At 43.3% G+C, this 26963-nt stretch overlaps 1 protein-coding gene and 1 long non-coding RNA gene across 3 annotated transcripts in view; one reads left to right on the plus strand and one right to left on the minus strand.

Annotated features, from left to right (window-relative positions):
- LOC128327310 (uncharacterized) overlaps nucleotides 1–15794 on the minus strand; it is a 44484-nt gene extending 28690 nt beyond the window's left edge. The window contains exons 1-3 of the long non-coding RNA XR_008308578.1: nucleotides 15687–15794; nucleotides 11994–12097; nucleotides 6104–6132 (exon numbers count right to left, since the gene is read on the minus strand). This is a non-coding gene — a long non-coding RNA (uncharacterized LOC128327310). The remainder of the gene's footprint in view (nucleotides 1–6103; nucleotides 6133–11993; nucleotides 12098–15686) is intronic.
- LOC128327309 (potassium voltage-gated channel subfamily KQT member 1-like) overlaps nucleotides 1–26963 on the plus strand; it is a 556996-nt gene that overhangs the window by 438525 nt on the left and 91508 nt on the right. The window lies entirely within an intron of this gene.

The raw sequence follows: 26963 nt of genomic DNA on the forward strand, positions 1-26963 counted from the left end.
TTATCAGAGGTAATACATAAGCTAACCTACGACATACTAGACAAAGAAGTGCTGCTCATCATTAGAAAGAAGACTATTTCCTCCCCCTTTTTTTCCTTTTCCTTTTCTTTTTAAAATTCCCTATGACAGTAATACATATCCAGGGTGGATACTCTCAGTGCAGTGGGGCAAAGACTACGGGCTTAATGTAGGGGATTCCAGGGCTTGCCAATTCCAGAAGCGCTTGTCCTCACAGTTACAGCATTTCCCTCATCACACAAATGCCACCATGAGCAGAGAGGTAGAGGCGGTGAGTGATGCACCAGGACAGGTCTTTTGACGCACTTTGGTGCCTGTAACTGAGTATACCACTTTGTTTATTTCGTGTCTGAATAGGGCTTTAGTTACAGAGAAATTTAGTAACAGTTTGCCATTAATTAGGGATGTTTTCACTAGGGATGTGTATGAAACAAATTTTGCATTTTGTTTGAGCTCAAAACAAAACGTAGATGGCCAGAACGTTTTGTAGAAACAGTGGCTGCCCCCAGTTGTTTTGATGAAACAAACTCGAAACGTTTCAAGTGTTCCAGCAATTTGAAAACATGAAACACTTCGTTGTTGCCCATTGGTAGCTCCAAAGTGGGTTGGGTGGTAGGACATGATGGGTGCTACCTACCACCCAGCCAGGGGCGGAGCCACCACTGGGCAAACAGGTTCAAAGAACCCGGGCTGCTACCAATCAGGGGCCATGCCTCGCAGCCCCGCCACACCTCCCTGCATCTGGCGTCAGATGTGGGGGGTGTTATTTCTCTCCCAAATGGGGCCATGCGGCCCCATTTCAAAACAAAACCAGCATGCGCTGCATTGGCAGCATGTGCTGGAGCAACTCTCTCTGCCTTTAAAGGCAGGGACAGCCACTCCTGGCCTCGCTGCCAATGCAGTGGGGCTGATCTCTCTCCCAAACGGGGCCACACAGCCCTGTTTGGGAGGGAGATCGGCCCACACTGCATTGGCAGCATGGCTGGAATGGCTCTCCCTGCCACTAAAGGCAGGGAGAGTCATTGTCTAATGCAGCCTGGGCTGATCTCCCTTCCAAACAGGGCCGTGGGAGGGAGACCATGCCCCTGCATCTGATGTCAGATGCAGGGGGCATGGCCAGGGGGCCACGGTGGTGGCCAACATGGGCTGCTGCCAGCCTCGCTCTGCACCTGCACCCAGCCCACAAAAGAAATGGGAAAGTGAGCTATTTTTAACAAATGTTTAATCTTTCCCTAAAACCCCCATGGGATCCTTTAACACCAAAGGTTAAGAATTTGTTTAAAATAGCCCGCTTTCCCATTTCTTTTGTGGGTTGAGTGGTATGTAGCACCCATCATGCCCTACCACACAACCCACTTTGGTGTCCCTAGGAACTAACCATGGGGAACAATGGGGTATTTTGAATTTTCCCATTGCTGCCTATGTCTGAAACAAGCTGCACTCAGACTTCACACTCAAGTTTTGCATTGCAATTTGAAATGGATTTTGCAACCCTGCCTTGAAAAACCCTGCAGAAGCACACAGTAAAACAGAATCTGCCCCTCCCAACACAGAACACACATTTCAAACACAGTCCAAAAATGGCCAAGAAAGAATCACTGACCCAGAATCTACTGCCAGCCACAGTGCCTGCACAGTAACATTATCGGCACAAGTTTCTCTCTCACACACAATTTCATCCTTACTTCCTAGCATTGCAACAGCTGCCACAGCAGCACACATAGCAGAAAGCATAGCCATGTCAACTAGAGCAACTTCAGCCACATTTTGTCTGAGAATACCTTGCAATGCAGATTGCAGACCGGAGCAGTGAGTGAAGTACAAGTTAGTCTCAAGGCCAGACATGGAGCTCACCAAGAAATATAGGAGGGAGGGAGGGAGGGAGAGAGAGAGAGAGCGCAAGCAGTCTGAGATCCAGCAAAACCAGATAGTTATCACTGTAATAATGCAGCATATTATACTCAGTGCTGAGCAGGGGGGACCACAAAATCAAATCTTCCTTGCTGTTCTCCTGATGTATTCTCTTCAAGAGAGACACTCTCTGCCTCCCAGTCCCTTTGAATACATTTTGAAATTCCCTCCTTTTGTGTTCCCCCTTTCCTCCTCCCTCTCTCCAGCCAATGAGGTGTTTTGTTTTGAGCTTGAAACTCTCTAAATGGCCTGTTTCAAGCTGAAACATTTTGACATCAAAACATTTTGCACATCCCTAGTTTTCACCCACTTAACACAAAATGTTACCAAGCACAATCAGATTTTCATACACACACACACACACACACCTTTGTGAAAATACTCAATGTGGCTCAGAGCATATAAAAATTATAACAAAAACCAAAAACCTGCAATGTAAAATTAGACTTATAAAGCAAAGCAAATCGGTACCATAATTCCAGCAGCAGTCAGGCTTTCATGTAAAAGGTTGTAACTTACACCTTACAGATGCCAGTTTACATTTCTACTGTGGTTGTCATCTTTGGATTACAACTTCTAGAACTGAGGAGGGGTCTGTGACAAATCAGGTTTTGGAGCTTAGTAGGAATGCTGACATGAAAGCGGGCCCCACAGCTGCCACTGCCACATTTGAAGGTTTGCCAGCACCTGTCCTGTGTGGGGTAGCTATGGAAAAAATACATCCTTGCACTATGCAATTCCACATACAGCCTTCTGAGAAAAGACTGCACTGGTGCTCTAGTGTGGATGGGCTACATAGTTTAGGTGTGCACACCAAGAGGACATCACATCAAAAATGTTGGTTTGCTAAAAAAAAAAAAAAGTGTCAACTGATCCAAAGTCTTAAACTGATGCAAATGCTTTTATTCTGGTAGACTGGTAATTCTAGCCTCTGCATATTATCTTATTTTAAAAAAAATTATACATGCAAATCTCTTTCTCCTCTCCCCCTTGTGGTTTAGATTTGATATTTTCTTTTAGTGTGCCTGAAAGCTTTCTTGGTCTCCTCATTTGGAAAAGGTTCCTGCCAAATCGGATATATTAAACCGCACAAGAGGGATATTGCTGCTTTTTAAAAACATAAAATAAAATACATCAGTTGAAGTTCATATCAGGCAAATGTATAACTTTATTGCCTGGCACCATATCCTGTACTTTGAGTGAGCCACGTGCCGTGGGTGTGTTCAAGTTGGGGGGAAGAATCCCTTGTTAGTTTTGGATGGTCTCTGCTTGTAGAGATGTGTTTTTGGCCTATGTGGGCTGGAAGGGAAACCAATGACATGAAGAGCCAAGCACAAATCCCAGTTAAAACATTTACACAGCTGAGACCAAGAATCTCTCCTGTGTGTCGGAAAAACAGATGAAACTGTGAAGCATTGCTGAAGCAATTGGTGCCAAAAGTGGCTGGTCTGGAGAATAGATTTTATTTTTCATACCTGGCTGGTATAGAGCACTTTTGGATTGTCTGTCAAAACTTGCCTCTCAATTTGAGGTCAGCAAGTGGTGACCCTTGGGCCAATTCCAGCTACTAAAGGGATTCCAACTGCCTCCCCAACTACTATTACTAATTAGTAATACCATTAATCCAGGAATTGGGAAAGGGTATGGAAGGATAATCTTTCAAGTAGGATTTAACAGTGGGCCATTTGGGAGGTGTATAGATTAGAACTGAAAACGCAGGCAGTGGCCACTATGACAAGACTAGGAAGCCATAGAAAGGCCAGTCTGTGGGTCTAATTACACAATACATTAAGCACATGATTGGGGCTGGTTTCAGTAATTAGCTGGGGGGGGGCTAATCTGGATCAAGACCATGGCTTGGGGAGAAGGGGGCTTTAACTCTTTGCTCCTGCCATTGTTCTGATCCAAATCCCCCGCACCCTTGTGCAGGTGGTATTTGCTCCAAGAGAGAGTGGATATGAGCAAAAATGGGAGATTATCTCATGGGGCAAAGAACTGAAGAGGGGCTGATAGATAGATAGATAAAGTTTATTACGGTCATAGACCAATTAATCTTTACATTTTACAAAATATCCGATTAAGTAATGCAGGCTTTACAAAGCTTACATACAGTAAAACAAAATTTGGCCACATTAACAGTCATCCCAGGTTTATAATTGGACAGCAGATACTCCAAGTAGATCGGTGTGGCTCGGACAATTCTTTAGCAAAGGTAAAATAAACTTAGAACAACTATCCCTATAAAATTCACAATAAAGGTTTACATGAGCAGTGGTCTCTGTTTCACCTGCACCACAGGGACAAAGGCACGCTACATAAGGTACCTGCTTGTATTTTCCCTCTAAGACCACAGTAGGAAGTACATGGAGGCGGGCCAGGGTCAATGCTCTCCTAAACTGGGATACTAGAATATCTAAATAATCGGTGGGTTTAAGATTAAAACCTTGAGGGCCTATATATAGCCCTCTTGTCTCGTGTGCAGATTCTTCTTGCAGCTCTATATCTAGAGCTTGTTGTTTGATAAATCAAATAGCCTGGTTGAATCCCTGCCCTATACGTTCTTCCTGGGATGTACCAAGATGATGCAACTTTGTTTTTAATGCTGTTTTCCATTTGGATGTAAAGCTATCAGCTAATACCAGAGGAGCAAGGCCAATAGGAAAAAATACCAGGTTCAACCAAAATTTGATTATACACAGCCAAATTTTCAGCTTTAACATGGTGATCCCAGCCTCTCTTCAGAGAGCAGCATTAGTAACACCACAGGGAACTTGGAGAATAGCCCTTAGAAACTTTGTCTGGATTACTTCCAAAGGAGTAAAGTTGCCATGAGGGCCAAGCTGTGCACCATAGAGAATCTGAGGGTATACTTTAGCAATAAAGAGTTTATTTAATGGCCGCTGAAACAAAAAGGGCACCCCATGAGAAATGAAAAGATTTAATGGCATTTGCCGACTATGAGAAACAGTATTAAGGTGGGTTTTACGACCCCCACTAGAGTGGAAGGCCACCCCAAGATATTTAAACACCTTCACCTGTTCAATTCTTTGCCCATTTATAGACCATCTAAAGTTCTTTGGGCGCTTTGCAAACACCAAGACCTTTGTTTTGGAATAATTTATCTCTAAGGCCTCCTTAGCACAGTAAGAACTCAGAGATGCTAGGGCACGCCTTAGCCCTATTTTAGTTTGTGAAAGTAGCACTATGTCGTCTGCGTAGAGTAGTATCGGGACATGTCTACTCACCAATTTAGGAGGGTGAAGGGCTGGATCATTCAGGTGGGAGATTAAAGAGTTAATATAGAAATTAAATAGAGATGGGGCAAAAATACACCATTGCCTCACTCTTCTATACGTAGGTATTTCTGCAGAGAGATGTCCTTTCACACTGCAGCGCACTCTAATGCGGGCTGATACAAATCAGGATCACAGCAGTGAAAGGGTAACCCCTTTATCCACACCATGGTGAAACATAATACAAGAACCAGGGGTCATCCCATGAAACTGATTGCCAGGAAATTTAGGGCCAGCAAACAGAGGTACTTTTTCACACAATGCATAATCAACTTGTGGAATTCTCTGCCACGAGATGTGGTGACAGCCAACAACCTGGATGGCTTTAAGAGGGGTTTTGAGAACTTCATGGAGGAGAGTCTACCAATGGCTACTAGTCGGAGGGCTATAGGCCACCTCGAGCCTCAAAAGCAGGATGCCTCTGAGTACCAGTTGCAGGGGAGTATCAGCAGGAGAGAGGGCATGCCCTCAACTCCTGCCTGTAGGCTTCCAGAAGCATCTGGTGGGCCATTGTGCAAAACAGGATGCTGGACTAGATGGGCCTTGAGCATGATCCAGCAGGGCTGTTCTTATGTTCTTAAACCCCTTTCACACCACACCATGGGGCTGATCCAGATTGGGCCCCGTCTGTCATGGCTGCCATTTACTGAATAGAAACAAGCATGCAGGCCTCAGTTGAAAATAACTATATCTGGGTTGGTTCCTAGATACAAGTTTGGTGAGGACTGAAACCTCTAATGTGCCTTGTCTCCCTGCACTACCATTGCTGGCAGCAAAAGTCTGTTTTCATTCTGCTTCCATACAGGGCAATACTGCAAGGCCATTAAAAAAAGAGCCCATTCTACAGTATCTGCAAAAGTGATATAGTGCCTCAGACTTACCCAAAATCTCTTGACCTCAGAAGCTGAATCTAGAGGAAAGGAGTTAAGAAGCATCATTACCTACTCGTGGAAAACCTGTGTCCAAAGTCAAATCTATGATCTTAGAGTGTTTGTCTGTTTGCTGAATATGTTTGCATTGTATCAGGGCTTTTTTGATGTCTGTTGCTATGAATTTCATTTGGCTAATTTAGCTGTCACTGAAGGTAAAAAAAATACCCTGAAACGTGAGCCTAGTTGGCAGCAGATTGCAAAAACAAACAAACAAAAAACAGTAAGATTTTATGAACTCGTGTTTCATAGACAAAATTCTAGGGCTGTGCAAGGTCAGATTGGGAGCTTCAGAAATGGTCCAACATTGCCCTTTCAGACTTCAAAGGAGGCCGGAGATATTCCCTATCTGAAACAGGGAAGACTATTATGGTTTGGACTTCTCCGACACCTTTCGGGGCATTTTGGAGCATTTTGAAGCTCCAAATCATGGCAGGATATCCCCACCCCCCACGATTGTAGCTGGAAAGAAGGACCCATCTTCTGCCCTGTATCTCCTCGCCTCTCTGTCTGCCCATGCATTAATTTTTCATTTCTATGTTTTAGCCTATATTTTTACTTACAATTCTAAAAATAAAGTGGCCAATTTGGGAGTTTCCCCTGAGATTATTTAATGTTACACCACTTCCTCTGGGAATTTTGGTTGTTACATCACTTCCCCTATGATTCTTGGATGTCTCATAACTTTTCTTCAGTGATTCTCTGTGAGTACGATTTTGAGGTTATTCTTGAAAATTAATTAAAAATCAAAGGATGGCCAGAGTAACTTGTAATTAAAAAATGGAGTCTGGCCATCTTTAGCAACTTGTGGGGCAACTTTCAGAGCTCCATTTTAAGGGTTTTTTGGCATTTTAAAAAAACTTTCCCCATAGACTTCTATGGTCTATGCTCTAAGTTCTCAATGATTTGTCCGTGATGCACCTAGGTAATTTTGGAGCCCGGACCTGAAGGACTTCCGAGCCCCCCCTCCGCCATGAGCCCACCACCACCACGAGGCCCCCCCCCTACATTTAAAAAAAAGAATCAGAAGCCTAATGCCGCCCTGCCGTGCCAATCTTTGCCATTTTCACTGCCATTTGCAGACATTTCACAACTCACTGAATGCTGCCTAGAGAAGAGCCTGCAGTCCTGGCCAGCATGGGGCTTTCCCAGATCTGCCAGTTGCAAGCCATGCCAGTGTCTGAGTCTCCTTTTTGTCAAGCAGTTGAGCCCTGGAAAGATCAGCTGGCTGCAGGGATTAGATTCTGGGGGTGGCAACTGAGAGAAAGGAGCTTCCAAGAGGTCACATTAGGGCAGGAGACCTCTTCCTTTGGGTCCGAGGAGTCACACAAACTCTCACTGCTTTGCTGTCTCAGCCCCCACCGGTGGCTCTTTGCCAGAGTCTCCCCAGGGAGAGAAGAAAGGGACCTGTACTGGCCAGGGAAGGGCTAAGATCGGCGTAGCGGGCGTGGCAGTAGGTTGAGGGAGAGAAGATGAGAAACCTAATGTTGTAAATGGTTGTTTTGCTCATTTTAGAAATGGGAGAATAAATAAATCGATCTTTTTTTGTGTTTAAAATTACTTTAGAACAAGGACAAAAAATATTGTAATTACACACATAAACACACACAGATGCTGGTACTTTGTTTTTGTAAAGTTGTCTTCATTTAAATGGAGAAGCAGCATCTTTTATGCTCTAGCTCTTTTAGTCAGCTCAGAAAACCTCTTTCCAAAGAGATTCCATTTCTTGTTTTCTGTTTCCTTGTCTTTCTACCTCTCCGCTGCATTGATCATCTATCCCTGAACAGAGTAGTTGTAATTCAGGCCCAAATTCCCTGAATCAGCTGGATTTGGGTACAAATCGATTTGTACCCAAATCGATTCACACATCCCTAATGACTTCCTTCTACATAGCAGAGTCTCTCTGCCATCACTTCATGAAGGCTTTGAGCACAGACATGGTCTGAGCGGTGAGCCTTTCTGAGGAGCTTTCTGAGGGCTGTTGGATTTGTGATATGCACACAAAACAGTGCTTCAGATCTACATTATACTGATATCTAAGACTTTGGATGGGAATATAATGCACAATTAAGCACAAAGGTGAAAATAATATTCAAGTAACGAGCAATGACGATACAGATAGTTAAAACTGAATAACCACTTATGAGTGTGGGAGGACAGACATACTGTATCCATACAAACAATGGGGCAAGCTTTGCATATCCTAACACTGTTTCTTGTCCATCCTCCTCCATGTTAAGGACTGCAGCAGTGATTCCTAAACATTGTGCCATGAGAGAACTGCTGGTGTGCTGTGAGAAATAAACTAACAAAAGGTTCCTGTGAATCCAAAGCATCCATCCACATAGGACATTGCCTTCTATGTTTCTTCTTGATCGATACCGTACTCTGACTTTACCTTCTTTCAGTTAGTCTCCATTGTGAGCAGGTAGTTCTACTACTAGTGTGATTGGAGTATTCATCCCCTACCTACATAGAGATGCAGCACAATTACCAGCCTCAGATAGCCTTCTTGGGTGAATTGTTGCTCTGGGCTTTCCTCCTTTCAAATGATAGGAACATAGGAAGCTGCCATATACTGAGTCAGACCATAGGTCCATCTAGCTCAGTATTGCCTTCACAGACTGGCAGCAGCTTCTCCAAGGTTGCAGGCAGGACTCTCTCTCAGCCCCATCTTGGAGCAGCCAGGGAGGGAACTTGGAACCTAGATGCTCTTCTCAGAACAGCCCCATCCCCTGCGGGGAATATCTTACAGTGCTCACACTTCTAGTCTCCCATTCATATGCAACCAGGGTGGACCCTGCTTAGCTAAGGGGACAAGTCATGCTTGCTGCCACAAGACCAGCTTTCCTCTCAGTTGTGCGCACACACTGTTCAGTAACTCACATAGACTGAAACTCAGGGGGTGAGCATTTGCATTTCCTCACCACCACTGCTGCCTTTGAAAACTGGTGCAAGAATTGAGCAGGTGGTCAAACTTGAAACAGAGAATTACAATACGAAAGGCAAAGCAATGCTCATCCCAATATCTCAATCTTCAAGCCAGATATGATATTCAAATGTGGGGTTGAAGTGTCTTTTCTCATTTCAGTCATAGATTTATGTCATAAACATATGTGCTAGGATTCGTTGTGTCAGTACAATTGAGAGGCATTATCAGAGTGATTTCTCTCCAAATATTATTACTAGGCCTATGAAAACATTCAGCTCTGAATATCAGAAAGCAAATAATGCAGGCAATGACCCACCCTCACTGCTGCATGGATTCATCTATTTCCACTACTCACCTCCACTCAATGCTGTGCTTTTTCACTGCCTTCCCAGAAATTGCTAGGCCTGGCAGGTTTACAGTCTAAGGGCTCCCTGGGTGCTGAGAAAAGCACAGCATTGCACAGAGGTCAGTAGTGGTAATGGTCACGTGATGCCAGAGCACTTCATGCATTCGTTGGCTTTGTATATTTGGAGCCACGTTTTTGCACAAGCCGAGTTTACTGCTTTCACACCAATCTAGCCTTGAAATTGGGATAACCCATCATACATTAAAAAAACTGAGTGTGAAACATAATCTGAATCATCTCTCTACATGCACCTCAAAACCCTGTGTAGAGAGGTGATTGGATTAACACCCTGAACATGCAATTAAAGGGCATGCCGAGATTGCATCAGCATGTCCTTTAGTGCCATTGGGGTAGATGAATTCTCACTGCAGCTCTGCCCTCCTCATGTACAAAGGAGGATGAAGGATGTTCATCTGAACCAGCACACTGTGAGAGCTTTGTGACAGTTAAGAATGTTGCAGCAAAAGAATTCTGTGGCAGGTAAATAGGTGGAAATGAGTTGCAGATGGTCACTGAGTTAAGGTTCATTAATTGCCCTCCAAATTGACCCCATAAGGTGTTAAAGTCCTCTACCTGTAGATCCAAAAAATCTCCCTGATGTCCAACATGTCTGCTCTAAAGGGCTGATTAAAACTGAAGTAGTTTGCAACTGTTTATTTCATTGGGGGGCAGGAGGATGATAGCAAACTTGTGGTTCCTAAAGCAAGTTCTCAGATCTGTAGATGTTTACCGCTACCATTCCAACATTAACAAGTTGTTCTGGTAATCTGCCTACTTGCCTTTTATGATCATCTTAATTGATAACTACCACCTTCATAAATAAGACCACTTCTGCCTCAAACAATCACAAGGCCACCATCTTGAATTGGGGTGGATGCCGCGCATGCATAAATGGCCTCTGCGAGGCCGGGCAGTGCCTAGGGCCTCGCAGAGGTCATTTGTGCATGCATAGCAGCCATTAAAAAAAAAATGACCGCCAAAATAAATAGCTGCCACACATTCACAAATGGCCTCTGTGAGACCCTGGGCAATGCCAGGCCTCACAGAGGCCATTTGCGTATATGTGCCGCGACATCCAAAGTGGCCACCGCACCAAGAAATGGAAGCCAAAACAGGCCAGAAAAAATGGCTAGATGGGCCGCAGAGGTGATGATCGAGGCCAGCAGGGGGAGGGGGAGCCTTCACAGACCACCACCACCCACTTCAGCCTAGACGAAGCCCCCCCAAAGGGGCTAAATGGTTAAAAAAAATGTGAATCCTCTAGACCGGGGGGGGGTGGTCGGTGGGTATAGAACCAAACTGGGCTGGTCAAGTTCGAATCCAGTTCAGACTCAAACCGAACTGGGTTAGCCAGTTTCATGCACACCCCTACTGTATACCTTCTTGCCACCCTGGTTGTGCATGTGCACGTGTGCAGGCCACTTCTGGTATTATGCTGACTGGGGTGGCAAGAGGGTATACAGCCGCCCCACACTAGTTATTTGACAGCAGCATCGGCAGGGGAAACGTGGGGGGGTAAGGAACCCTCCCCATGCCTTATAACAACCCCCCACCCTCCCAGGAGTGCACGGAACTGCTTCTGTGCACATCCCTAGTGCTCTGGCTGCATGCAACCGGGGCACACACTGAGTTGGGTGTCTAGAGCACCCAACCTACGGCTCACGACTTCATGGCACGCAACTGAAGACTTCATGTCTGGGGTAGAGTGCACACTTGGGCCCTTTAACCTAAGTTAAAGCCCAGGTTTCAAATTCAGGCTTGTGGGCAGGCAGCACCAGGCTTGGCCCTGATCCTGGCCCCTCACACAGGCAGCCAAACCCAAGCAGGGCTTCCCAAGCGTAGGTTGGGCTACTTGTGTGAACAGCCTCATAGTCTTTTTCAGGCTTTGGTTTCCAGAGCCAAGATAAGTGATTGTGCTGCCCATCCAGATGGATGGCAACTGGGTGAGCATTGTGCTCTGAGAACAAAAATCAGGCTACAACTCCCAGCATCCCCAGCTACAATTTATTATGGCTGGGGATGCTGGGAGTTGTAGTTCATCAACATCTGGAGGAACCCAGGTTGGGAACCACTGTTCTACACTGTCAAAGATAGTGCATCCTTAGGTTACTTTGTGAGGTGAGGGGATTGCATTAATTCCTCTCAAGGAAAGCACTCTGCACATGAATAGAGGCACTTTGCCCAGGGTACTAGAATGCTTGAAGTCCATATTGACATCCCCAGTCCATTTACCAGTTGTAAGGAAGTGGTGGCAGATGGGTTGAGGGAAGGTGGAGGGTACAGTGTAACAACTTGTTGTTGTTAACAGTGTAACAACAGTGCAACAACATCCCAGCCACAACATTTGTTGGAAGGGATTAAGCCTCTGGTTAAGGGTAGAATAAAAAAATAAAAATGACTCTTTCACTGAATATTTTGGGGAGACCAAAGCTGTGTTTAGCTTGACTTGGTTTCTAAGTGCTATGCTAAGCAGTTGCTTTAAGGTATGGGGAGGGTGTCCTTACCTCCCCTGCCACGTTTCCCTTGCCGGTGTTGCCATCAAAATCGCTGGCGCAGGGCAGCTGTATACTTTCTTGCCGCCCCTGGTTCCTGATCGTCCCCTTAGGCACTACGGTAAAACAAGCAAATAGAGAAACAAAAATCCTTTTTAAATTCAGTCTGTATTTTAATATAAAAATAGGGTCACTCCAACTAAAGATGTAACCACTTTTTTATTCCTTGGCCAGTATTTGACTATCATTGTATTTATCTTTTTTTTAAAAAAAGGTTTTCCTGTTGTTACAGATGAATTCTGGTAAATATTTATCCTTTGCACTTGCAATAAACTTATCCTTTACTCTCCTGGGAGTTGTGGAATTCCAGCTGTGCAAAGATCCTGGGCATTTCAAAAAGCAGCAAGAACACCAAATGCTGTCACACAAAAGGGAGAGTGGAGGAGAAGCTGGTGGTGTGCTTCAAAAGGAGGCTGCGTGCAGCTCTGCTGCTCTCTAATCCCAAGGATGTTTGGCTTGGCTGTGGCTGAAAAGCTTCAGGACACCAAATTTCAGACAGGAAATGGGGGCGGGGGGGTGATCTTGCCACTTGAAATACGTGGGTGTGTTTTTTTTAATTGTTTAAAAGAAAACAGTCCAAATAACGCAAAAGAAGAATATATTAGAACTCTTCAAAAACAAATGTCTTTGTTAGTTCACAAAACATACAGAATAAAGAAGCTCAGTTTCTCCACTATGTTCACTGTTAATACCTTTCCAAACATGGACCCAGTATTTTGTTTCAGCTTGATGTGAATATGCAGTTACCTGTGAGATTGTCTGTCGTTAAATTGGTTAATTGCTGCTACAATTGTTTATGCTCCATATTGGAAATCAGTGAACACACATACAGTGCAAGGATGGTTGACAAAAGTGTTAGAAACTGTAGAAATTGTTAAACTGACAGACAATCCATTTCAGGAATTTCTAACATGTTAGCCAACCATTCTTATACTGTGCATACATTGGCTGAATTCCAGTGCTGACAATAAACAATCATAGCAGTAATCTACACATTTAGCCGTAAGCAATGTCACTGGAAATTGAATATTCACATCAAGATGGGTCAGCAAAATACACATTGGATCCAAATCAACCAACTATTTTGGTCAGCTGGGGGTTAGCTTTAATAATATTAAAAATCTACATCCAAAGAACCTGTACATGATTATATATCCATTAAAAATATATAAACGTTGCCTAAACAGCAATACATTCTCGCATTTGAATCTGTCAGTACGGAACATTCTATTAAGCCTAGCTGGAGTGAGAAACTATCTGTAAATCATTTTATATTATGCTTCATGCAAATTATAGGTCATTGAAGATTACTGAATGGCAGAATAATGTCAATCCAAAAATTCCCCAAGTTAACATATCCTGAATCCTTTCCCCAAACACTCCTGTATGAATCCTTATAATTATAAAATTAATAATTTATTTATTAGGGGATTATTATCAGTTTATTAGAGAAAATGAAAATCAGGTCCTTTATTTGCCCCAGTAGGTTAACCGATGAGAGAACATGTGGCTCGAAAGGCATGCATACTAATTCACAGAATACTGACTAACTGGTTTTACGGAAACAAATTTAAGCGGTTTATGCAGGCACTAAGTGTTTTACAGAGAAAATAAGGAAAAACTAGCTGACCCCGCACAGAGCATCTGCGCAGTTGTGTACTGAGCCTGTGACATCCCCCGCAGCTCGCTCTCCCCCCACCGCTCGCTCGCTCTCCCCCGCCGCTCGCTTGCTCTCCCCCCGCCGCTCGCTTGCTCTCCCCCTGCCGCCCATTTGCGTGATGCTGACCACACATATGGCCTCCATGGGAAGCCAGGCAGGACACTGCTTGTGGCGGCTTGCAGGTGCCAGAAATTACTGGAAATTACTTTTTAAAGGTACATCCCAACGCTGCCCCCCACCCCGCCACCTCACCAACCACCACTGCAATATACCAGGCCTCCAGCCTTTATACCTCAGCCAAATTACTACAACTTTCTAGACCTTCTTAAATACATAAGAATAGCCCTGCTGGATCAGGCCCAAGGCCTATCAAGTCAAGCATCCTGCTTCAGTGGCCCACCAGAGAAGCCCACAGGCAAGAGGTAAGAGCATGCCCTCTCTCTTGCTAGTGCTTCCCTGCAACTGGTATTTAGAGGCATCTAGGCTCTGAAGGAGAGGAGAGCTGGTCTTGTGGTAGCAAGCATGACTTGTCCCCATAGCTAAGCAGGGTCTGCCCTGGTTGCATATGAATGGGAGACTTGATGTGTGAGCACTGCAAGTTATTCCCCTCAGGGAATGAAGCCGCTCTGGGAAGAGCAGAAGGTTCCAAGTTCCCTCCCTGGCTTCTCCAAGATAGGGCTGAGAGAGATTCCTGCCTGCAACCTTGGAGAAGCCGCTGCCAGTCTGTGAAGACAATACTGAGCTAGATAGACCAATGGTCTGACTCAGTATATGGCAGTTTCCTATGTTCCTATGTTCCTACGAAGATGGAGATGGCCTATAGCCACTAGACTAGTAGTGGCTATACACTAGTATAGATAAGCTAATGGCTTGCATGGTTGCATTCTAGGGATGTGCGAAACGTTTTGGATACAAAACATTTTGTACCCAAAACAGCCTATTTCGGGTGTTTTGTAGACAAAACAAAACACCAATTTTCCAGATCCAAAAGTTTTGTATACAAAACAAAACGCCCCTGTTTTGGCTACAAAACGTTTTGTTGTTTCGGACCTCCGTTTTGTAGTGATCTCTGAGTCAGTCTCCATTTTGTGTTTGACATCTCTTTGAATTTCCCACCCTTCCAGCCTTCTGATCGGTGACCTAAATCATGGGCTGACCTGTTGACAATTCCCTCCTTGTTCCGCATTGGCTCTTTTGCTTCTTCCCACTTTTTACTGACCCCACATTGGCAGGGGAAGGGTTGCTAACCCATGGGGTGCTGGGTTCTGCTGTTTCTGTGGGGTTCTGAGTGTAGATTCTCTGGTAGCATATGAGAGTGGATTCTTGTTTTTCACTGAAAATCTCATATGCTACCAGAGAATCTACAATGAACACCTCAGAAACAACAAAACCCAGTACCCCATAGGCTTGTGGGTATGGGGGTGGTTGGCACCCTATGTGCACTACACAACCCCTCGGGGCCCCCAAGTGGAATTATGGGGCTGTTGAAACCTCCATTATTCCCTATGGGAGAAAGCTTAAAGACACGTAAACTTCAACAAATCACAAAAGATCAGCCCTTTGCCCAATTCCTTTGAAATAATTCTGAAAGTTTCCTTGCCCCCATTGGGCACTACCACCCACCACACTCTGCTCCCTTTCCCCTTGATTTGACAGCAGCAATGAGACAGTCAAGGTATTCCCGTTGGCTTCCATTGAAATGTCCACACACCAATGTTAACCATCCAAAAAGTAGCATTGTTCTTGCTCCATCAAACTGCTGACTTGGCTTAAAAGCAAATGCCTCAGAATTGTCAATCTTGACTTAGGCTACCTAAGATGGATCCTTCCAGATCAAGTCTTCTTTCAGGCACACATTGGCAAAATTGTTACCTTATCTTCAGAAAGCATTCCTGTTTTCTTTAAATCTTCATGTTTTAATCAAGATTTCAAAATAATATATTGCTAAGGCGAGTATGAAACTTAGAATATACAAATTGCCTTACCTGTAGTTATTGATTGACATCCAGACTAGTGTTGCACCAGCAGAACAGAATTTCTGTCATGTGATGGGTGGTTTCGGATTATTCCCTCTTCCCTCTGCAGCCTTCTGTGCCTGCCAAAAAGATATCCCTAAGATTTGGGAGTTTCAGGGGATTTTTTTTTTCTGGAGCCACATGCAGCTGCTGAGGGAAGGGGGAGATTCACACACACACACACACACACACACACACACACACCCCACTTGCATTACAGAAAATGCTGTTCCATTAGTATAGCATTAGTCTGGATATTGGCCAGTGAAATAATTCCCAATTAATTATATCTTTATTTTCCTTTACAGCTTAAATAATTCACATTTTTGTCCATGTCTGAAGGACCAATATTTAGCTTTATTAAATATTTCCAATTAATGCTTGTCTAAAAGTCTGATAAAATTCTGACCACAAAAAATACAAATAATGCCAAACTACAATCGAAACAGAACAATGGCTGACATTCTGACAAAGCACTCTTTGTTACCCAAAAATATGTCCTTGAGAGTTGTGCAGCCATCAAAGACATATTTTTCAGGTAAGTCTGGAGCTTTCCAGACACATTGGTGGTACACTGATGCTTCTGCTGTTGCACTGTTGCTTCATTAGTCAGGATGTCAGCATCTACAGCTTTATAAAACATTTAATATACACAGAACCGATATGTATACAATCACATAACATAATTAGATAGGGATGTGCACAAATTGATTTTTAAAATTTGATTTGTACCCCTAAAATATCACCCCTGATTTGTTTTGTGTCCAAATTTGCTCCCTCCAAATCACCCCAGATTCAATTTGTATTTGCTTTGATTCTATTTTGATTTGGACCAATTCGGACCACTTAACAAGGTCCCAGGGGCTCCATATTTGGGTGGTGGGTAGGTCCCCATGGGTGCCATCTACCATCCAAATTTCAAGGCAGTGGGACACTTGGTTGATTTTTAATGAATTTTCTTAGTTTTTACTGATTTTGAACATTTCCACCATAGGAGACAATGGGGATTCGAAGTTGCCATCTCATAACCCTAACATGGATCCCCAGCTTTCATTTAAAAACAAATAAACAACTAAGCTCTAGCCCTTGTAGAAGTGGAGTTATGGAGCAAAATGTGCAGTCATTATTTTTCAAGTGTTTGAATTCTTTGGTGTATAATAACTTTTCCTCATAATGAATCCCTATGAGCATTCATTGCACACCTTCATCTGTTCATTTTGACTGTCACTGAACAGTGCCAACTGTCAACTGCCATGTGCCAGCTACACACACACACACACACACACACACACACACACCCTGCAAGGCTCATTTTAATTTTTAGGAATATTGAAATGTTTAGATTCTTTCGTGTCTAATAACTTTTCCTCATAATGAATCCCTATGAGGATTCATTATACGCCTTTGTTTCTTCTGTTCATTTTGACTGTCATTGGACAGTGCCAACTGTCAAATGCCATGTGTCAACTACACCACACACACACACACACACACACACACACACACACACAGAGGTACTCAGTTTATTTTTTAGTTATTTTTGACGTATTTAGATTCTTTAGTGTCTTCATTACACACCTTCATTTCTTCTGTTCATTTTGACCCCACTGTTTTGTGGGTGAGGGTGGGGAATTAGTGGCATCCCATGTTTTAACTACCCCACAAGTCACTGGGTACTCAGTTTATATTTAAGGAATTTTTGAGGTGTTTAGAATCTTTGGTGTGTAATGAATCTTCATAGGGATCCATTTGAGGAAAGGTTATTAGACCCCAAGGAGCCTAAACACTTGAAAAAATCCTAGAACATAAACTGAGTAGTACCCCACTGCCTTGCGGGTGGGAGTGGGGTGTAGTTGGCACATGGCAGTTGACAGTTGGCACTGTCGAAAAGACAGTCAAAATGAATAGAAGAAATGAAGGTGTGCAATGAATCATCATAGGGATTCATTGAGGGAAAGTTATTATACACCAAAGAATCCAAACACTTTAAAAATAGTGACCACACATTTTGCTCCATAACTCCACTTCTACAAGGGCTACACCTTAGCTTTCTTTTTTAAATGAAAGCTGCGAATCTGGGGGAATTAATAGGAGGGATCTGAATCTTGAACCACAAATTTTGCTCCATAACTACACTTCTACAAGGGCTAGAGCTTAGTTTTCTTTTTTAAATGAAAGCTTTGAATCTGGGGAAAATAATAGGAGAGATGCAAATCTTGAATCGATTCGAACTGAATCAGACATGATTAGATTTGTACCCAAATCTAGTCAATGGACCACAGGGGTTATTTGTTTTGTCTACAAATCACCCAAATCAGCCAGATTCAGGTACAAATTGATTTGTACCTGAATCAATTTGCACAGCCCTATAATTAGCCAATAAAACATCTCTAAACTGGGGGGGGGGTCAATTAAACTTGCATTGTGTACATTCTGAGAAACTTTCACCTATATGATTCTCAATGCAGAAACCCAATGTATTTTTCAGCTCTTCTCTTTAAAGATAAGGTAAAGACTGGAAAGAGTTATACATTTGACTGGAAAAGGGTTTTATCAACATGACCAAGCAATATCTGTGGACTCAGTTGCCTCTCAGAATATGTAATGGGTCAACAGCAGGAATGTTCGCTATCAAATTTGTGGAATATTTTCTGATGAAGTTATCCATTAAAGGATATATTGACCAACATAATGTGCACTGTAAAGTAGCTGGAATACTCCTTGTCAGGACTACAGCAGAGCTGGAAGGCACTGGAGAGAACTGGTAGACCCTGGAGAGAACCAGCAGTCACACAGTCAGCTTGTCCAATTCACAACAATGATTGTGCAACTGCTAGTTCTCTTCAGGGTTGGGGCTGCCTTCTGGCTCAGCTGCAGACCTTACACAGAGTATTCTAGGTCCATTACAGTGGGCCCATTACATTATGTCAGCCATTCTCTAGATTCTTGTCATCTTAATAACATTGGCTGACATGCTGTGCATTGAAACGTTGGCAATTCTGAACTGTCCATGCTTCTGCAAAAAACCTTTCGGAGCTCTTGCACAAATATTTAACCTGATGCATTTGCACTTCCTCAATGCTACTTATACTTACATTATTTCTGGTATAAAATTGTGAAAGTGCAATTGCAGGAGTTTAAGTATTTGTGGAAGACCATTCTTGCACAAGAGTGCTGACTCTTTTTTAGGTGCTCACATTTGTACAGACGGTTCATAACCACTCATGTTTCACTACACAGCACGTCAGCCAACATTTGATACTATTATACTGTGATGATATCTATACAGGCATCAACTAACTGCTAACTGGGCAAAGAGGCACCTTTTACCATGGTGATTCTCTTTATTTAGCAGGGGGAGAGTAACTGGCCCTATCCACCCCCAGCACAGTACTTCCAGTGACTGTTGCTGGTGTCTATCTTATGTTTCGTTTAGAATGTGAGCCCTTTGGGGACAGGGAGCCATCTTATTTATTTGTTGTTTCTCTTTGTAAACCGCCCTGAGCTATTTTTGGAAGGGCAGTGTAGAAATCGAAATAATAATAATAATAATAATAATAACAACAACAACAACAACAACAATAACAACAACAACAACAACAACAACAACAACTTTGGCTGGATTCCTTCCTTCCTTCCTTCCTTCCTTTTATATTTTTCATTATTTTTTCTTTAGTCAAGATCTACCATGCAAGCAATTTATCAGCTTTTGCTTCTCTTTCAAAATATAATATTGTAATATCATCTCCAAATGGCTGAAATCACGCATGTGACTGATAATTAAAGCAGGTACAACAGAGTCTAGAAGAAAAAGCAGCAGCAGAAGGAGAATCAGTGCAACAAACAGGGTCAGAAAAAGGTGAAGATTCTCACAATTTAGTGGGTTTGGGGGGAAATGTTTCTGACCAATCAAAAGTATTACTTTTAACCAGAAAATCAAAATAAGGGAACATTAATTGCAGCTGTACACAAATTGAAATCTGATTCTTTTTTCTCTATCAGCACAGCCCTGGAGAAAACAAACAGGCCTCATAGTTGGGACAAAAGGGGGATATGTACTGGTGCCTTGATCTCCATATGACAGGACAAGAATGCCCGTATAGAATGACCTAGACAGCAGCTCTGTTTCTATTATATTTTAGAATATAACTGGTTGGTTTTCGCAGACTATTAGTAGAGACTCCTATGGATTTTTAGTTTAGTTTAATATAACATTGGTTCTCATGATCCAGCAATCGTAGTTATGCCATTGAATGTCAGGTGGCAGAGGGAGGAAGAGATGCATGTACATTCCCAGTTCCTGGCCATCTGCACACTGAAAACTACTGGGAAGTGCCTGTGTGCAAGGGTTTAATCATGCTTGCTCGGCACAGCAACCAACATTGGCTACCCTTCTTCAAATCTAATATTGTTAGTTTTGGTTACCCATTTCAAGCAACCATGACCGAACCATTGCATGTGATTATTGCATATGACCATTTCTCAGTCTTTTCCACAGCACAAACAGCCAGGAATCGGGAGCACACACACATCTCCTCCTCCCTCTGCTACCTGACATTCAGCAGCATAATGATGATCACTGGATCTTGAGAACCGGCCCATATTGTATTTCTCCAAAAGACGCTGATGGCAGATTCAGACATTGTGTTTGTCCTTGGCTCTTCAGGTTAGTTTAAAGCTGTTCACAACAAGAAAACGCAAGAAAAGAGAAGAACCAGTAGAGGGTTTAACACTCGTATAAATAAAAGATTGAAAGCAGACTCCACTGCCACAAAATTGACCAGTTGTTTTTCCTGATGGTCAGACAGGCTCGATGTTGCAGCATTGATGCCATCATTTATGAAAATGTATACATACAAATTCCTTGTTCTATTCTGACTCAAGACCTTTTCAGATATTATGAAGGCCTAAACAGATATTCATGGGGGTGGTATCATGGCCGCAGCTCCCCACTCACCCACGTTCATTCAAATGCATGCCTGTAGGCTGGTGAAAGTATCTTTCACCACAATGCGGTTGTACCCTACACACACAGTAGCAAAGCAGAAAGCCAAAGAGTATCTGGCCTCCTTATAGATGGTAGGGAGTGGAGGAGCAGTCAGTACAACATAGCACAGAGACATTGTGGATTTTTCCTTTCCCTCTTTGTAGATTTGTATTTTTGTGCCTGGTAAATAAAGGGAACAAGGAACAAGGGGCAGGCTCTTTCCTTTGGTCCTCTGAAACATATGATGCTTGGCAGAGAGAGACTTGCTGCATAATTAAATATAGAATTTCTGTTGACTTAGAAAACCTTTAACATCATCCCAGGGATAGGGATGTGGTTGCATTCGTAATTGAGAGGTGGCATTTTTTTCCCCAAGCAACACACTCTCTAGCATGAGGATTGTAAGCAGGAGGCATTTGTCCAGCTGATGATGACAGGAGTCAGTTCTGACCAAACCAAGAAAGCTATCCTGGAAAATCGTGCAGAAGTAACATATCATCAGATCCTCTGTGTGGGTCACTTGTGGCAGGCTGTTTCCGAGGACTAAAATTAGGGTTTTCCAGAAATATTCAAGAAGAAGAGCTGAGGCTAAAAAGATTCCACTGGGCTGTATGAAAACTGAAAAGCCATTTAAAGATGGTTTTACAACAGTGTCTTATGTAATCTTGTACAACTCTCTCTTTTTTTCAGTCCTAGAAGAGTTTCCATTTCAGATTCATTTTAGAAAACTCCAGCAAGCAAGCTGGGGTGGCAAAGCTTTGGTAAAACACTCACCAAGAGCAGCATCAGAAGTCATCCCTAGATAACCCCTAATGGGAATGTAGCCATGGGGCTGTGTGAGACACATTTGAATTCTGTGTGTAAGGAATTCATCCAAAGTCTGCAGGAAAGAAAAGCCAGATGCACTGCCCTGTACAAACGATGCATCTTTGTGTGACTCAAAGCACACTTACCATGGCTGTCACTCAGCGGGCATGGCAGAGGAGCAGTGCAAGCCCCCTCATTTCTCCGTGCAGATAACATCTTGTATGAGCCAAGCACTTCATATGAATGCTTGGTTGGAATTAAAAGCAGGGACGATCATATGAATAGTGCCTGTTCCAGATGAAGGTAAACTGGGGGTGCTACTCACAGTTTCCTGATGCGGGAAGTTCATTTCCATTGCTCCTCCTCCAGTTCTGGATGCTGGTGCCCTCAGTAGTTGCATCAAAGGCCTGAACACCAGTGTTCCCTCTAACAGGGATTCCCAGATGTTGTTGACTACAACTCCCATAATCCCCAGCCAAAGGCCACTGCAGCTGGGGATGCTGGGAGTTGTAGTGAACAACATCTGGGAATCTCTGTTAGAGAAAACAGTGCGGAAAACACATGTCTTTTGCAGCTAAAATAATATTCAGGTAATGCTCCTTTGCATTGCCTTTAATTTTCCTTTTGTAGTTTTCGGCTATAGTCTAAAAAACAGGACATAGATCTATGATGACTCTTCTCAGCTGAAGAAACATGCTCTTTTGTAAATGGAGTGCTGGGCAGTCTCTTCAGCGGTGGGAACTGCTGCAAGGGGGAAAGTTATAAAAGCTCCAGTTATACAGTTATATGGTTCTGTCTTGCATAGACATGTAGGTTGTTTGGCTCTGGGCCACAGGACTGGCTTTGTTTTCTAAAATGAGCACTGAAATACTGTCCAGCACAATACCCCAGGTATTTTAAGATCATATTGATAATTAAAATTCTTGTCATAGAGAAGGAGAAAATGATGCTATAGAATACTGCCAAGCCTATTAGATTGTTCCGATAAGCTCTTGGAAGGCTGATTCAAGGGGCCCAAAGATTCATTATTAACCTAATAAGCCTTCATTATCCCATACTAAATGTTCTATTCAAGCTTTATGCTTGAGTTTAAAAGTTCTCTACATCAGTTAATTAAGGCATGTAATCATAGAGAAAAATACTGTCTCTTTCTTTGGTTGGACTTAGCACTGGAGAATTTGCTAATATGCAGCTCTGAACTCAGATTAGATCTGTTAAGTGCTGTAATTGGTCCATGCCATTCCTTGCTTCTTAACCTCAGTGACAATGTTAAATGAGTGTCAGTGGGATGTGAGAGCCTCAGGATCCGAGGCTAGGCTTTAGCCTAGGGAGACTGGATATGTCCAGAGCACCCCTGACCCAAGAAGAGAACAGGGATGTGTAACATCAGTCATTGGGATTTGCAGGCCTTTGCCTGGTCCACTGAGAAATTCCTTTTGCTTCTAGTTCAAGCCACTGACCTCATGGACCCTGAACTGGAGAACAAATCCTCCAGGTCTAGAGTTCTGCTTTCTGTACCTTGGGCCTGGCCATGAGAATGAGTAATTCTGATTATTTTACCCTATCCTTTGGACAGTAGACAATGTCCCTCATTCTGACAAACTGAACCCCAAATATCAAAGAATATTGACTCTGCAAGAAGTATAGATGGAGAAAAATATCCTTCTGAAATTATCAGTGGAGAATCTGAACTTAATTAGATATAGAGGCTGTTCTCATGCACTGCCAAGACCAAGCTAAGGAAGCCAAGTCCAATCATGACCGCAGGGATCATGCTTAATCCCAGCGGTGCTTCTGCGGCAAACCCACCTGCAGAACCAGCCTCCCAAATGAGGTTAAAGGAGCAAGCACTTTCCTAACCCCATTTCTTCAATAGTCTGTAGCGCCGACTGCTTTTAGCCAGTGCCGGAGCAGTGATGGCATTGCCATTGCTGCGGGGATCTCCACAATGCACCGTGCACTCACACAGTTTATTATGGGATTTACGGGGGCCGGGACAGATGTTCCAGCCCCTGACCTTCTGCACTGCCTGAGGCAGCGGAGGCTCATCTGGGCACGCAGAGAGTGTACCAGGCAAGGACTGACAGATCGTCTGGGGTGGAAGATAAGTTGAGCAGCCTTCCCTGCCGCCTCCCCTCAAGCCCTTCTCACTGATGGTGAGAAAGAGCTCACAGATCGTTTGATAATAGTGATATGAAAGAAGGTTTATAATTTTGGGTCCTTTTACATATAACTACTGGATGAGTGCTTGTTTCCCAACAGTTCACAATGGAGACTCCGTGGAATTTGGGATATGCTGGTGGGGGAGGTATTTAAGCCATCTCCTGATCAAAATAGATGTCCCCAGCTGTTTTTATGTCTGTGGGAGGAAAGATATAGGAATGCCATATTTTTTTTCCTTCGGGGGCAGGGGCAGGGGAGCAACTCACGAAGGGTGATTTTGACAAAGAGAACTCCTCTCAGGGAAAGGATTAAGCCTTGCCACCCATTGTTCCAATGAAATTTATAGCCTCCTGCTGCTGTGTTTCTGTTTTTTTAAAAAATGTGTTGGGAGCCTGTCCTCCTGTCTTCCATGAATTGACTATTTCCCCCCTAAGTGGGGGTTTGAATCTGGTTCTTCCATGTCCAAATATATAGTTGTTGCTAGTGTTCCACATTGGCTTTCATATTTGTATCAAATGTCTTCCTAGAACAAAATAAAACTGGAAGTATTTTGATTCATACCTTACATATCTGTCTATTTGTCCCTAAGTATGGTGTCCCTCAAGGCTCCGTACTTTCTTCAATGCTTTTTAACATCTACATGAAACCTCTGGGAGAGATCATCAGGGAATTTGGAGCTGGGTGTTACCAGTATGCTGATGACACCCAGATCTACTTCTCCATGTCAACTTCTTCAGGAGTGGCGTATCCTCCCTAAATGCCTGCTTGGAAGCAGTAATAGGCTGGATGAGGGAGAATAATCTGAAGCTGAATCCAGATAAGACGGAGGTACTTATTGTGCAGGGTCAGAACTCCAGAGATGATTTTGATCTACCTGTTCTAGATGGGGTCACACTTCCCCAAAAGGAACAGGTTCGCAGCCTGGGAGTACTTCTGGATTCACACTTCTCCCTGGTTTCTCAGGTTGAGGCGGTGGCCAGGGGTGCTTTCTATTAGCTTCGGCTGATACACCAGCTGCGCCCGTTTCTCAAGATCAATGACCTCAAATCAGTGGTACATTTGTTGGTAACCTCCAGACTTGACTTTTGTAATGCGCCCTATGTGGGGCTGCCTTTGTACATAGTCTGGAAACTTCAGTTGGTTCAGAATGCAGCAGCCAGGTTGGTCTCTGGGTCATCTCGGAGAGACCACGTTACACCTCTGCTGATGGAATTACACTGGCTGCCTATAGGTTTCCAGGCAAAATACAAAGTGTTAGTTATAACTTATAAAGCCCTAAATGGCTTAAGCCCTGGGTATTTGAGAGAACGTCTTCTTCATGATGAGCCCCACCATCCATTGCGGTTGTCCATGGAGGTCCGTCTCCAGTTGCCGCCAGTTCGTCTGGTAGCCACACGGAGATGGGCCTTCTCTGTTGCTGCCCCGAGAGTATGGAATAGGGGCGTGCAATTCGGATTTTCTGTGTTTCAATTTGTAACCGAATCGAAACAACCCTGATTCGATTTGGATCCAAATCTGACCCATCCGAATCACCCCAAATTTGATTTGGATCCGAATAGCGTGCCTTGTGGGTGGGAGTGGGGTGTAGTTGGCACATGGCAGTTGACAATTGGCCCCGTCTAAAAGACAGTCAAAACGAATAGAAGAAATGAAGGTGTGTAATGAATCCTCATAAGGATTCATTGAGTGAAAGTTATTATACACCAAAGAATCCGAACACTTGAAAAATAGTGACCACACTCCATAACTCCACTTCTATAAGGGCTAGAGCTTAGCTTTTTAAAAAAAATGAAAGCTGGGAATCTGGGGAAATTAATAGGACAGATCCAAAACCCGAATCAATTTGAATCGTATCAGCCATGATTCAATTTGTACCCGAATCTAGCCAATGGACCACAGGGGTGATTCGTTTTGTCTCCAAATCACCCGAATCAGCTAGATTCGAGTACAAATCAATTTGTATCCAAATCGATTCGCACATCCCTACTATGGAATGCGCTCCCTATTGAGATATGATGCTCCCCATCTCTGACAATTTTTTTAAAAATACTTTAAAACCCATCTTTTTACTCATGATTTTTCAGCTTTTTAATAGGTTTTTAATTCTGTGATTGACTTTTAAATTGTTAGTTTTTAATTGTTTTATGTGTTTTTATGTGTGTTTTTAACTGTTTTATCATTGTGAACCACCCAGAGACATGAGTTTGGGGTGGTTTAAAAGTGTAATAAATAAATAAATATTAGGGTCTTTGATACAGGATACAGATATAATGTTTTTCCATAATATAATGGTGGCAGAACTGCAGTCAAAAATTGTTCACAGGATGGAATAGTCTTGCATGAGCAGTTTTCTTATGCTGTGGCATTACATTGCTCATGCAAGTAGATTGCTGTGTGTGTGTGTGTGTGTGTGTGTGTGTGTGTGTGTGTGTGTGTGTGTGTGTGCAGGCTGATCTCTAGCATGAAGTTGTAATTTAATTTCTCAAAATTTCCCACTATTTTTGACCAATGTCCCTCAGTGTCCCCTTAGACTGCCTTTGATACTCTTTCCTAACTGCCATACTTCTCCCAGATGTACGTATATGTGCACCCCTTAAGTGTGTTAGTTTAACGCATAATTCACAGAATATTTGGGTTAACTAATCTTTCAGAAATAAAATTATTTTAAAACATACATTTCTAAGCAAACACAGTAAACCAGTTTCTTGTATAACATGGTTCCTAGATGCAGCCTAGGAGTGCAAGCTACCTGGATGTTGTTATCCCATTCTCAACTTTCAGCTGTGACTTGGTCCCAGGCACAGAGGGGCCCTGAGGCATAGACTGTGGAGACACTGGACCTGGACTTTAATATTGAGCTTGAGCCCAACAATCAGCAGCCCCTTGAGCCTGAGGCCCCGCCCCAAGCCAGGAGTCCTAGAGACTGTAGCTTTGGGCTGGTGCAAAGATTTTTAAAAAGTGAAATTTAAAGGGACTTTCAGAGTTCCTCCCAAGGAGAAACATCTGAGAATTTTTTCAGGTGTTTCCTCTGATTTCTCCACATTCCTGCTAAGCCTTCAAGCCAGATCCTATTTAGGCACCAGCATCCATCACAGTGCCTATGGCCACACCACCTTGAACACACCCTATCTCATCTACTCTCAGAAGCTAGGCAGGGTTGGGCCTGGTTAGTGCTCGAATAGGAGACCACCAGGGAATATCTGGGTACTGTAGGCTTGAAGAGGAGCTGTGGTGGAGCATCTGCTTTGTATACAGAAGGCCTCAGGTTCAATTACTGGTATCTCCAGGTC

The sequence above is a fragment of the Hemicordylus capensis genome, chromosome 5 (genome assembly GCF_027244095.1).
Source record: "Hemicordylus capensis ecotype Gifberg chromosome 5, rHemCap1.1.pri, whole genome shotgun sequence".
Lineage (NCBI taxonomy): Eukaryota > Metazoa > Chordata > Lepidosauria > Squamata > Cordylidae > Hemicordylus > Hemicordylus capensis.